This window comes from Sylvia atricapilla, chromosome 6 (assembly GCF_009819655.1).
Source record: "Sylvia atricapilla isolate bSylAtr1 chromosome 6, bSylAtr1.pri, whole genome shotgun sequence".
Lineage (NCBI taxonomy): Eukaryota > Metazoa > Chordata > Aves > Passeriformes > Sylviidae > Sylvia > Sylvia atricapilla.
The window spans coordinates 21,714,648-21,726,726 of NC_089145.1; the positions used below are offsets into that span (position 1 = coordinate 21,714,648).

Below are 12,079 nucleotides of genomic sequence, written 5' to 3' on the forward strand. Positions count from 1 at the left end.
CGCGCCTGCCGCACCCCACCGGGCACCCGCCCCCGGCAGCCGCTCCGGGCTGCCCCGGCGGAGCCCCGGCCCTCTGCTCTGGCCGTCGGGCTCTTGCCCGGCCGTGCCAAGGCGCGTCCCAGGCTGGCCTCGCCTCCCCCGACGTGCTGTGCCGGCTCCGGGCCTGAGGCGGCTGGAGGGGCTCCGCTGTCTCTGGTACTCTGTGTGTGTGTATCCCCACGGGTCATAGGGACGTCTGGGTGGGGCCGTGAGCCAGTCTCCGCTCTCCTCGACGCTTCTGGGCGAACCGCAGCCAGGTGAGTCGAGGAGCAGCGGAGACCCCTGTGAGAGCCACTCCGGCGCCATTAACCCTCCTCTCCCTCTGCTTTCCCCGCAGGTGCGGCCGCGCCGTCGAGGCCGGAGGCTCCACGGGAGCAGCGAGGGCCGCAAGCAGGTGAGAGAAGCGACGGGCTTTCCCCACGGCCCCCGGGATTCCTCAGACGGGCCCTCCCGAAAGCCGAGGAGCCGTCCGGGCTCCCGGCTGCTGCCGTCCCCTCAGAGCCCGGCGCTGGTTCCAGCCAGGCCTGGCCTAACACAGCGCTAGGCCACAGCTGCCCCCGGACCCCCAGCACCGACGGGGCCCCGGGCAGCGCCCGCTGCCCCCAGGCACGGGCAGCAACCTCATCCCACGTGGGAGAAAGCCCAGCATGGTGGGAGGGAGGTCAGGGCATTGAAACAGGGGGGGGGGAACCCACATAAAGTTGATAAAAATTATATATGAACAGGCCATCACATTGATTTCTAGTGAAACCTGTCGTCTTGAGAAGGTGGGGAAGGAAAAAAGTTAGTGAGCATTGCCTAGAATCTCCTTACTTCCCTCATCTTTCCTTCTTCATTCGCTAGTTAACGCCCTTCCACTTCATGGTTAAATGCATTGTCCGACATTTGCAGTTCTCGTAGTTTTTGTCTAGTAGATTTCTTTCTTTTTTCTGCCTTTTTTTTTTTTTTTATCCACCATCCTTGAGACGGCTTGTACAAATTACTGTCTACCGCTATAGTCGTGAGGTATAAAACTGAGAGGCAAATTAATTGATAGCACGTGTTTTAAAAGCAAAAAGACCCTCTCCCAGTGAAACAACCAAACATATCCTTTTTTCAGTCAGGTTTAGCCATTGTCCCCTGCTCTGTTTCCAGATGTGGCAATTTTAGAGAGAGACAAAGTATGTTCCAGTTACAAAATGAAAACTTTACAGATAAGTAACTTCAGGAAAGTCTTTTTATATTTTGAATTTTGAATTATTTTTTCATATTTTAAATTTTAAATTCAATTTAGGAGTAAATTAAATTCATAGGAAGGATTTTAGCAAGAAGTCCGTTTTTGTCTTTTTGTTTTGGGCATCTAATTTCTTGATGGACGTTATCTGCCCACAAATTGCAGTGGATGATTTGCTGTAAAACAGCAAAAAATGTCTTCCTTCAGAAAGCTGCCATTATGGGCAGATGTCTTCACAGGTTAGGAGCTCCTAACCTGCCACCTGACTTACATCAAACACTCCGTTAGCACCCATAAAGCTTAGCAGTGCTTTACTGGTATCAGCCTGTTTGCAACCAAAGTAGACAAACTCTCCTTACTTAAAGATATGAAAGAAAAGCAGCTTCTCGTAGCCAAAGATGGATAAGGCCTGCTAGAGCCTCGAATACATGCAACTCCTAGACCAGCATTTGATCTCTCCCAAAAGCGGACGTATCAAACACTAAACTGGTGCTGCTCTTGAGGTTTCTTAAAAGGTCAAGGCATACATTGCTAGGAGCAGGGGGTCAGTGCATGTTAATTTATGTCTGTTACTGCACCTAATACAATTATATAAAGGCTAAGGGCCTATGAATAGAATTGCTGCTTAAGGCCTCTGAGTATTCCTGTCAGTTAAGGGCTGAGAAATACCTCCAACCATCTGTAAAAAAATGCCTTGTGAGTATAAGCCTCATGAAATAATGATTTAACACTCTTACCCCACCCTCCTTCTCCCCTCCTTCTCCCCCAGTTTTTATTAGTTATTTGAGTCTTTCACAGATCATCTGCACATCAGTTCTCATTCTTTCTCTTTTAGATGTGTTACCACAAATATATTTAGCTATAATATTTGCATTAGCTGTAGTATGCTGCCATCTCATTTCTGGATATAGAGATTGCTCTTATAAAGGACTCATGTAAATTACCTTTTGTTTGTGTTATTGTATTTTCAGACAAGTTGTGTAGTGGTTGTTTTTCCTGTAACTTGCAGTAACTATCAGGCCTTGCTGAAACACTAGATGTTTTTAAATACATGTCTAAAGAGGCTTTCCCTATAAATTAAAATAAATATCTTTCAGCTTTTCTACTACAGAGCAGGTTAATTTGGTTGGTGTCATGTTGTTGCCCCCCCCAACCCCCTTCTCCCTCCAAAAAAAGGACAAAAAAGTTATTATATCTCTTTCTCTTTCTGGAATATTTTATGGGAACTAATTATGGAATACTAAATAGGGTTTGTTGACTCACTGGCAGTGTCCACATCAGCGTGTTTTGTCACAGTGCTCCCCGTGTTGTCATCACCGGTTTAGGCTGACCAGTGGAAGTGCCCTGATAACCACTTCTGCAGGTAGTCGTGCTTGCAGCATGCTTAGCTGACATTGTGTATATCTAACACAGGGAGTGGGAGAGTGAAACCCCAATGAAGCCTAATTAGCAGTAGAAATGGTAGGAAAGGTTGGCAGATTTATGGTACTGCAGACATGATATATAGTCTGGGGGAAAATACAGGATGTAGACTTACCAGAGTTCAGAGAGGAGCACTGCAGCAGCCAAACTTAGTCTGAAATGACACAATCCTGTTTCTGTTTGTAAATATAATCCATTCCCATTTGTAAATGTAGCCAGAAAAAAGCAACATTGTCCATGGACTTCATTTGGAGCAGGGAGAAGCTGCACCTTATTTAAATACATTCAATTTTCCATGTAAGTGACCAAGTACTGTTCAGAACAACACACAACAGCACAGGCTGGCATGCACAGAAAATGCATATGCATGTGAATATTGAATGGGGTTTTTTTAGCACTTTGTTTTAATTTTGGATAGTCAAGCTTCTTAATTTGTAGAAGAAAGTTTGAAAAATAGTCCCTGTAACATTCAAAGTTTCCACGTAAACTAAGAAGCGCTACCTATGTTTTATAGCATATCTGATGCTGTTGTTCAGATGGGTTTGGAAGGATGATAGAAGATGCTTTATGAATCTTTCTGTGTGCACATGGAGAAATGCATCATGATAGCAGCATGACATGAGTCTCGTTTCCAGTACGTCTTTAGTCTCTGCAGAAGCTCTTTAGGGTTAGTAGACACCATCTACTTCACATGGCCACAGTCCAAACTCCAGCACAGCTCAAGTGCTTCCCGTGACCCACGTTCCTGCCCGTGTGCAGGTAGTCACGGGCTGATCTGCAAGTGGAGTGACGAGGACACACATTTGGGCACTGATGGTACCTGTGCTGGTCACCAGGATGCAGCATTAACTTCTGCAGGAGAAAAGAGATGATTTGTTCGAGTCGAGCCAAAGAAGAAATGTGACCCCTTGTGTTTGTCAATGAACTGTGGTGGTTTTAGTGCTAATGTCTAGGCACCACGTTGTTCTCTTCCAGGCAGGCATCCATGGGAGACGTGAGAGGAAAAGGGAGGTGAATTTAATTTTCTGTTTATTTTATTAGAGGATTCCCTCATCCCCAAAGCTCATTCTCTGATTTTGACAAATCTGTGCTCTCCCATTGCAGCAGCTCTGTCTCCCGGGAGGTGGCCAGGCTGTCTTCTGAAGTGACCCCCTTTGCTCACCAGTGGAGGTACTGAAGGGGTTATTGCTACCTTCTCCCCATAGCTGGGAGTGGGCAAGTAGTTTTTTAAAAAGGACTCAGAGAATTGTGAGTTTCTAGGCCAAGAACACAATAAACAATTTACTAAGAATAAATTCAGGGTGTGCCCTGGAAAAGGTGTTTCATCATCCCTTATTTTCAGCAAGCTATAAGTAAACAGCATGAAATAATGCTATGCTAAATAACATGAGATATCATGGGTTTCTGCCCGAGTGGACAAGGTTTGTCTGCCTGGGAAACCTGAGAATTCTCAATTTGTGTGTAAACTCTGAAAAGGGGAGTTGCAAAAAAATTTTCTTCCAAGAATTTGATTGTTTTAAATGATGCCTTTTCAGAATGACTGCATGGTTGAAGGAAAAAAAAATGGAAAGCAGTGGGACACTGCCATGGAGAAATTACATCCTTTTAACAGAACGTGATTCTTCCATTTTTATTCTCTTCAAATTATCTGCCCTCATGTGAATGTATTTACCAGAAAGGTGTGGGAGGCAGAAAACACTGCCAAAACAAGGCCCACCACACCCTTGAGTTTATAGGTTTATTGAAGGAAATAAGGTTATTTTCCATCAGAGGAATTGGGACAAGCACTGGGAAAACGTGCTGTTGTTCAGCTGGTCACAGCACAGTCCCAGCTGTACAGGTGTAAGTCAGCCCATGCAGGTGCCCACCCTCACTGCATACAGGAGGGAAAGGAGGAAGTGGCCTAGAAGAGAGGGCATTTGATCTTGCACTAAGTGGATGGCACATAGTATCCACTCTGGAAAAAAATATCAGCATTTCCTGGGGGAGGAGTAAAGACAAAAAAGGCCAGTTAATTAGGAGAAAGGCCTGGGAGAAGTGGCCAGCAGCCATGACACAATCAGTTGTTTAACCTCAGTATGTAGAATACATAGTCAGGAGAGTTAATTTAACAGAAGTACCGTGAGCTGCAAACACCCAAAGAAATACACAAAAGCCAACACAGAAACTTCTCAATGCCTTTGTCTTTCTCTTTCTGGAAAGTCTGGCTGGGTTACTCAATAAAATTCTGCATGTCTGATGTAGCTGCCCTTGTCCTTAGTGACAAGCTGATGCCAGGTATCTATCACTTTCTGGTTTCCATTTCTTCTCAAAGAGGAAGAAAGAGAGGGACAGATGACATGACTTTTGGGGGGTGCTATTTTCTGACAATCTATTTGGTAACTCTCTTTTCCTTCTATATCAGGACTTACGGAGCCAAAAAAGAAACAAATTAGCAGAATGACAGGTAGGCTTTTAAGAAAGATCTGTCCACTGTTGGTTCCCAGACTCACCCTTGTCAAAGCAACGCTTCTCAGTCACTTTCCTTACCCTCACAAGAACATCTGCTGGGAAAGCATGATATGGCACAGGTAGAAAAATAACTAAATGTAGCTCATGATGGGAACATGGCAAGACAGTTCCCATTTTTCTTTTTTCAATCCTCCCTAGTTATTTTTTTTTTCTTTTTCTTTTTCTAAATTTCCAGTTTTTCCCTTATTTTTATTTCTTTGTTCCTTCTTCTTTGTCCCAGCTCAGGCTCATGCACACTGTCTCTCTGTTTTCCTTCCATTGTGTCTCCCAGATTTTCACCCACGTCCATGAACACTCCTTCCTGGAAAGGGCCCTCAGCTGATTCCCCTGCTACACTGCTCCTCCCACCTTGTTTCCTACAATGAGCCCAAGATGAGGGCTCCTGGTAAACCCAGGAGATGAAAATTGGGAGTCAGGGCAGAAGGCAGAGGAGTGAGCCTGAGTAGCCAGTTTAACAGGCATGATCAGTAGCTGGCTTGGCCTCTGTTTTTGGGCACTTGGACATTTACAATGCTCATCGTGGATGCAGAGTGGGCAGATGTCAAAGCCTGTCAATGTAAGTGTGAGAAACCTTCCCTTCACCTACTGAGTTTGGTGTTATGGCTCCTCACCTTAATTCTCTATAGGTAAATTAGAGAGGTGTGGGCTGCTGTGGACTTTGCAGGCAGTTTAGAAAGGGATTATCCATCTGCAGTGTGTTGCAGATGATGATGGCTGTTACAAGGTATACAGGGGAGCACATGCTCCCTGCTTTGTATCAAGTTGAGACCAGAAGGAATGAGAAGGAAGGCTCCATTACACAAAAATAGGATTTATTGGCACGTATTACACATTTTTATAGAGTTGCGTAATTAAATGTTTGTGTATATGTTCATGTGCATATGTTTTTATCTTGCAGTTGTAGCAAAAGGCCAACCTAAGTGAACCAAATTAAGAAAAACAAGAGCAATAGAATAACCCCAGCTTTACAATCCTGATTTCTCCTCTGAACTGTTCGAGTCCATACACTGGCAGGCCTCCCACACCTTCATCTCTGGGCTTTGTGAAGAGGTTGAAGGACTCGTGTACAGCGTGACTTAAAAAAACCGGGTGCCAAGTCACGCAGCTGAAATATTTGGGAGCTCTGCTCATCAGGCTTGCAGTATAAGGGACATTATGTTGAAGACTGACCCTCAAAATAATCTTGAAGGACCCATGACAATGACTTTATAAAGTCCCATGTTTTTCTTTAAAAAATAATTTAGAAGTATGTTTGTGAAAAGGAAAAGAAAAAACCTCCAGCTCTCTTTTCTGTTTAAATTAAATTAAAACACTTTATAGTTAATGTTAAAAACCAAAAGCAACTGATTTTTATTAGTACATGACAGCAAGGAGGCTACATGGCTAGGACATAAAGATAAACAATTGATCTTTTAGGATGTTGGGGTTTTTTATTGGCCAAACTGAATGAAATGCAACAATAAAGAGTATATAAAATCAGGAAATCAGGATTTCCCCTTGTTCATTTGTTTTTTTAGTTGCTCCATGTACTTTCTGGTTTTCTCTTTAAAAAAAATAGTATCAGAAACCATGACATTTTTCAACATGATAATTTTGAATTTATGCAACAGTTTTAACTTATTATAATAATTATACATGGTGCTTTTTTTACTCCTTTAGTTTTTCTTTTCCAGTGCTTACAAATATATAAGTCTTTGTATGTGCATAAATAGATGTCTATGTTCACATGTGGACATATCCTCAAATACAGGTACATGCAAATCCATAGCAGAAGTAATAAAGACAAAATGTGATCCCTTTCTTGACAGGTATAAGTTTTGCAAAAATTGAATATGGTTTACTGATCCAGAGGTTTTAATGTACACTAAGAAAATGATAGTTCATTTCATAAATATTTACTAACTTTTTAAAGGTCTATTCAGTATTAATTATGCTGAAGTACAGGGCAGACTATTTTATTATATCACAGTTTATGGAGTCAAGGACATTTAAAAAAATAATGATTATTGACCAGTGACTGCTTGTATTTCTGCAACTTCCGTTCAGATGTTTTTTAAGCGCCAATTTTAACTATTTAGTAAAAAAAAATATTTTCTGGCTGTTGGCATTTACCAGCAGTCTGTTGCACTTCAAAGCTTGGTACGTAGTTTGCAAACCCAGCAGCTGTTTCTTGAGAGAAGCAACTACATCCTGATCCAGCAAGGGCTTTCCTCCTCCAAGCAGACTTCTAACAGGACTTAGCCTGACCACAACAGGGCTCCTCACAGCAGTAAATGCTGCAAAGAGATGCAGATGCTTGCAGGGAAAGGCCTTTTGTTTTGCACTACTGCATCTGAGATTTTTTTTTTTCTTTTCCTTTTCAAAATGGGTAAAAATATCTGGCTTGTGTTGAAAATCAAGGTCTTGTTGAATTGTGCTTTACTTTTAATTGTCCAGTTACAGAAGTGGGGTAAAGACTTTACAGCCCCTGCAAAGGAGCCTGGTCTCTGTGAATGTCTATTTTTTGTCAGTTTGACCAATTTCCATAGGATGCAGTTCTGGCATTGTGTGATTTGCTATCTGTTCCCATGCTTTGTAAACCTATTAGCAATAGATATTCTGGCTTTATTAATTCACTGCTCCATGCTACATCTGCTTCAGGGCAGAGGGACTATTCAAAGCCTGAGAGGAATATTTAGGTTTCTAGGTCCTTTGTGATTAGGTTGTCAAAATAAAAGAGTAAGGGTATTTTCTTTTATTCTTTATTTTTTAATTTTAAATTTTTAATTTTTTTTAATACCACTAACAATTATTGCCTGGCAACTGAAGAGAGACCTTCCAAACTTGTATCACACAAACTATTTCTACCTTGCTTGTTTCCTTCTCTGATTATTCATAGTCATACTAAGCCTTTCTCAATGTAATGGGCTTTAAAAATATATGTATAATGCAGCTCCCAAATTGAGAGTGGAGATCCTGCAGTTTAGCATTCAGTAAACAAAATGTTACCACGTACTGTCATGCCAATAGGTTTAAAGATTCCCAAATGAACATGAGTGCAGAAACCCTTGTAACCTGCTATACTATATCTTTTTGCATAATACCTTCATTTACTTTCCCATATGGTTTGTGAGATTATGGAGTCAGTTTTGCTCCTACAGTGAGGCCATTAGTAAAACTCCTTTAGACTTGTATACAAAAAGTATTTGTTCAAGAGTGATAATTTCTTATTCTGAAGTTATTTGACTTCTTTTTTTGAGACATATTCATCCCTTTCATTTATTTTTTCAGTTGATATATATTTCTATCCAGTAGAAACTCATGGTTTAGATATTTTAAATCTGCTCAAATTTAATCAGATATTACATGCAAGAAAAACAATCTTGGAAAAATCAGAAAATTCTGATGAGGTTGAAATGGAACAAAACATTGTTCTGCATAAAGTAATATTGCATTTCATCTTTATTCTTTCTTTTCAGATCAATTTGGGTGTTCTGATGTATGAAAGTCCACAGTCTGTCTGCTCCCTGCCCCCACATTGTCTAACACTCATGTAAGCCACTGGTACTACATAAGCATGTCCCCCTGTACTCCCCATACTCCATAGGTAAAATTTTAGCTAACATTTTCTCAGTTAAATAATGGTCATTCACTCTTACTAATTAAATCAGTCTCTTGGTTCATTCATTTTAGAGGAATTTCTTGTATTGATTTGAACTGGTAGAGTAGAACTCTGTATGTGGAGGACTAGGTATATGTGCATATACGTAGGCATATGTGCATTAAAAATACAGGAAAAATATAGCATATAGTAACTTGAAATAACAAATTGAATCAAATTAATCTGTCCTTAAGTAATTTGTTTTTAAAGCATTTGGTTAGAATCATAGAATCTTAATTTGTTCATGAAACTGCAGTATAATTCTCCTATATAGGGAAACAGCTACGCTGGAGGGGGATTTCACAACCAGTTGCTTTGAAAATGTGTTTGATCATACCTGTCTATAAAGTGCATACCTAGTCCTTACTGAGTTTAACCAAATCTGATCCTAATACCACTGAAATTAAGGGCTGTTTTTTAATTGAGTAGGAATTGTATCTGTCCCTTCAGTAGCCTTGTTTATTTGAGGGTAACAGCTGTCAGAATTTTTGTGTGTGTGTGTGTGCATGTGTAGCTGTGTAAATTTTGTTTGTGTATCATCATGTAGAAAAACCCCATGTTTTGTGTAGTTTTACTGTGGCTTTGTGCATGTGTTAGGTAGGCACATGTCCCTGAGGTAGCACATGGGAGAAGTTGTGTTGCAGTGGTCTCCTCTTTATGTGCAAGTTGTTTTTTTTTTTTTTTAGTTTTGTTTTTTTTTTATGTTCTTTTGGGGGATAGCCATCATCTAACCTTCAGGGAGAAAATGGCAGATTAATTTTTGCTGGTTTTTTCCATTTTAATTTGCCCTTGAAGGTCAAAATTATTTTGGTGATCACTTCATGTCACGATTTTTATTTGGAAGCAGACGGTAATGTCTCTGGCACAGGGACTGAGAAGTTAAGAACACATACCTGAAGTGTCTAACAAATCAGAAGAGATTTTGGGTTTTTTGCCCCACTCCATAGTGGTAAAGCAAATATGGGCCAATACCTGCTAACTTCCTTATCCACATTTTCTTAACTGGTTAAGTCCACTTGCTTAATTATAGAACTAAGAATAGTGTTTTCTTTCATAGCTGACTGTAGTATCTGTGTGTAATGTATTACTGTAAATAATTGTTCTTTGATTTACAATGCGTTTTTGTACTGGCTTGTCTTTCCTGCTGCCTAGTTTAGGAACCTAACCTCAGACAAGCAAGTTTGAAATTTTAGGCAATTGTTTTCTAACTGTATAGATGGTCCCCAGACTATACAACACTTATTTCTTTATCAGCTTTAAAATAGATGAGGTACTGCCTTCTGGTATCCAAAAGGTAACCACAGTTAGGTCTAACAGAGTTTGAGAAAAGGTGTCAAGAAGGAAATAAGTCAACTTGTTGTCTGTCATTTCTAGTGGCCCTGAACAGTATGGAATTTGAGTAACAGAAACTCAGTGGAGTGAATAGAAGATTTGGGATCTAAGGGCATTCTGGACAATGCAAATAGTGCTAATAGAGCACGATGAAATGTGAGCATTTGGTCATCTAAGCATCAGCCTAGAGTGAAACCCATATGTGAAGTCAGTCCCCATGCCCTTAGTCCAGCAGACATGCGAGGCTGTGGCAGCATGTCAGACTGGGTGAGTGGGCAGGAGAGGGGACATGCACCATCCTGCTGGGGCCACCTGTGGCTCTGCCACCAGACAGTGCTCTGCTGGTCTGCCCACCACCCTGCAACAACAGATACCCAGCCTGTTAGAAAATCTGGCTCAAAAGAAGAATGGAATATATTTGGGCCTGATCTTTTGTCCCGAATGGCTTTTAACTTTAGAAGGTTTTAGTCCTTTAAACAGGCAGGTGTGTAACGTGTGATGTCCCTTAGAGCTGTGGTGGCCAATACTGGTCATCTGAGCCACCAGCCAGCCTCAGTGCCTGCTGTGTCAAGGATTGAGCTAATCTGTCTAGTGAGGATGAACAAAAATGAAGCAAACTATATGCTAAAAAGAAAAGTCAAACATCAAAAAGATAGCAAAAGTATTTGGAGGCTCGTTTTGAAATTAAAAGTTCTGGATGCATGGAAATGCAGGCTTGACTTCTTATTTGAAGGAATATTTTAACAGCTTTGTTTTACATTTTCTAAAGTTAGGTAGTGTTAGATTGGAAACCTTGAAGATGTTAAGTAGCTTTAGAAGCACATTTGCCTAGTCTAAGTAAGCTGTAATGAAAGTTTTACTTTGTATTTGTTTACTCAAGGGTCCAACATGGAAGCAAGACAATGTATTGTATGGGGGTGAAAGATAAGTGTGTATGATAGGCATGATACAGTTTCCAAGCCCATGTGTGTCAAGGCTGAATGTAACTGACTTTTTATAGGTTTACCATGGTCTTGTTTCCAGTAAATGAAAGGATTTATCTGAGTGGCCAGAGCAGAAACTTGCATTAAAAATTAGCCTTGAGTATTATTCCTTTGCATTAAAAAAAAAAAAAATATCCAAATTTATAATGAAGCTGAGAACAAACAAACAAAAAATGTAAATCTTTACTCTGTTGTTCTTTCTACAGCTGGTCAGGGGGCTATTGATATATAAAGAGCATAATGACTGCTACAGCTAGTAAAACAAAAACTAATTGCATGTTTAGGTAGCAGTCAAATCCATATTGCTCCGTCCCATGAATCTGCTGCTATGACATGTAAGCAGGACCTAGCCCATTGGTCTCATATGGACAATTCAGATTTAGAAAGGAAGCAGGTTTTGGCTCAGTCATGTGTAAACAAAAGTTCCTCTGCATATTTATAACTAAAAAAGCAGGTTTAGGATGATTTTTTTTGTATGAATATGAACCCAAATAGGAAGGAAAATAATTCCATTGCAGAAGTAATGGAAACTAAATGTTAAACAGGCGTGGATCAGAAAAAAAAAATTGTCAGAGCAGCATACTGCCATTTTATCACTCTCATCTGTTAATATACATGTTATTAAATAAATATGAATATTAAAAATAAATGTTAATCTTCTTTTGGTATTTATTCCATGGTAACAGTTATATTTTTCTCTTTAATTCTGAAATTAAAACTATAAAAACATTTTGCTCTTGAGACCAAAGCTGGATTTTTATTCTCCCCTCCATTTAAACTACTGATTAACAATTTATTTACTTGTCACTTATTGCTGACCATCCCAATTACTGCTTTTTATTTGATATTTTACTTGCTGTTTTTTCTGGACAGTATATGAAATAGATTTTAATTTCTGTAGGATTCTAATCCTCTGTTTGTACATATAGTACTAATATT

The 12,079-nt window shown here is 40.3% G+C and overlaps 1 long non-coding RNA gene across 1 annotated transcript in view; it reads left to right on the forward strand.

Moving 5' to 3' along the window:
• The first annotated feature begins 333 nt into the window (after positions 1-333).
• The window catches only part of LOC136362489 (uncharacterized), a 56,596-nt gene continuing 44,850 nt past the window's right edge, over positions 334-12,079 (forward strand). Inside the window, exon 1 of the long non-coding RNA XR_010743807.1 lies at positions 334-433. This is a non-coding gene — a long non-coding RNA (uncharacterized lncRNA). The remainder of the gene's footprint in view (positions 434-12,079) is intronic.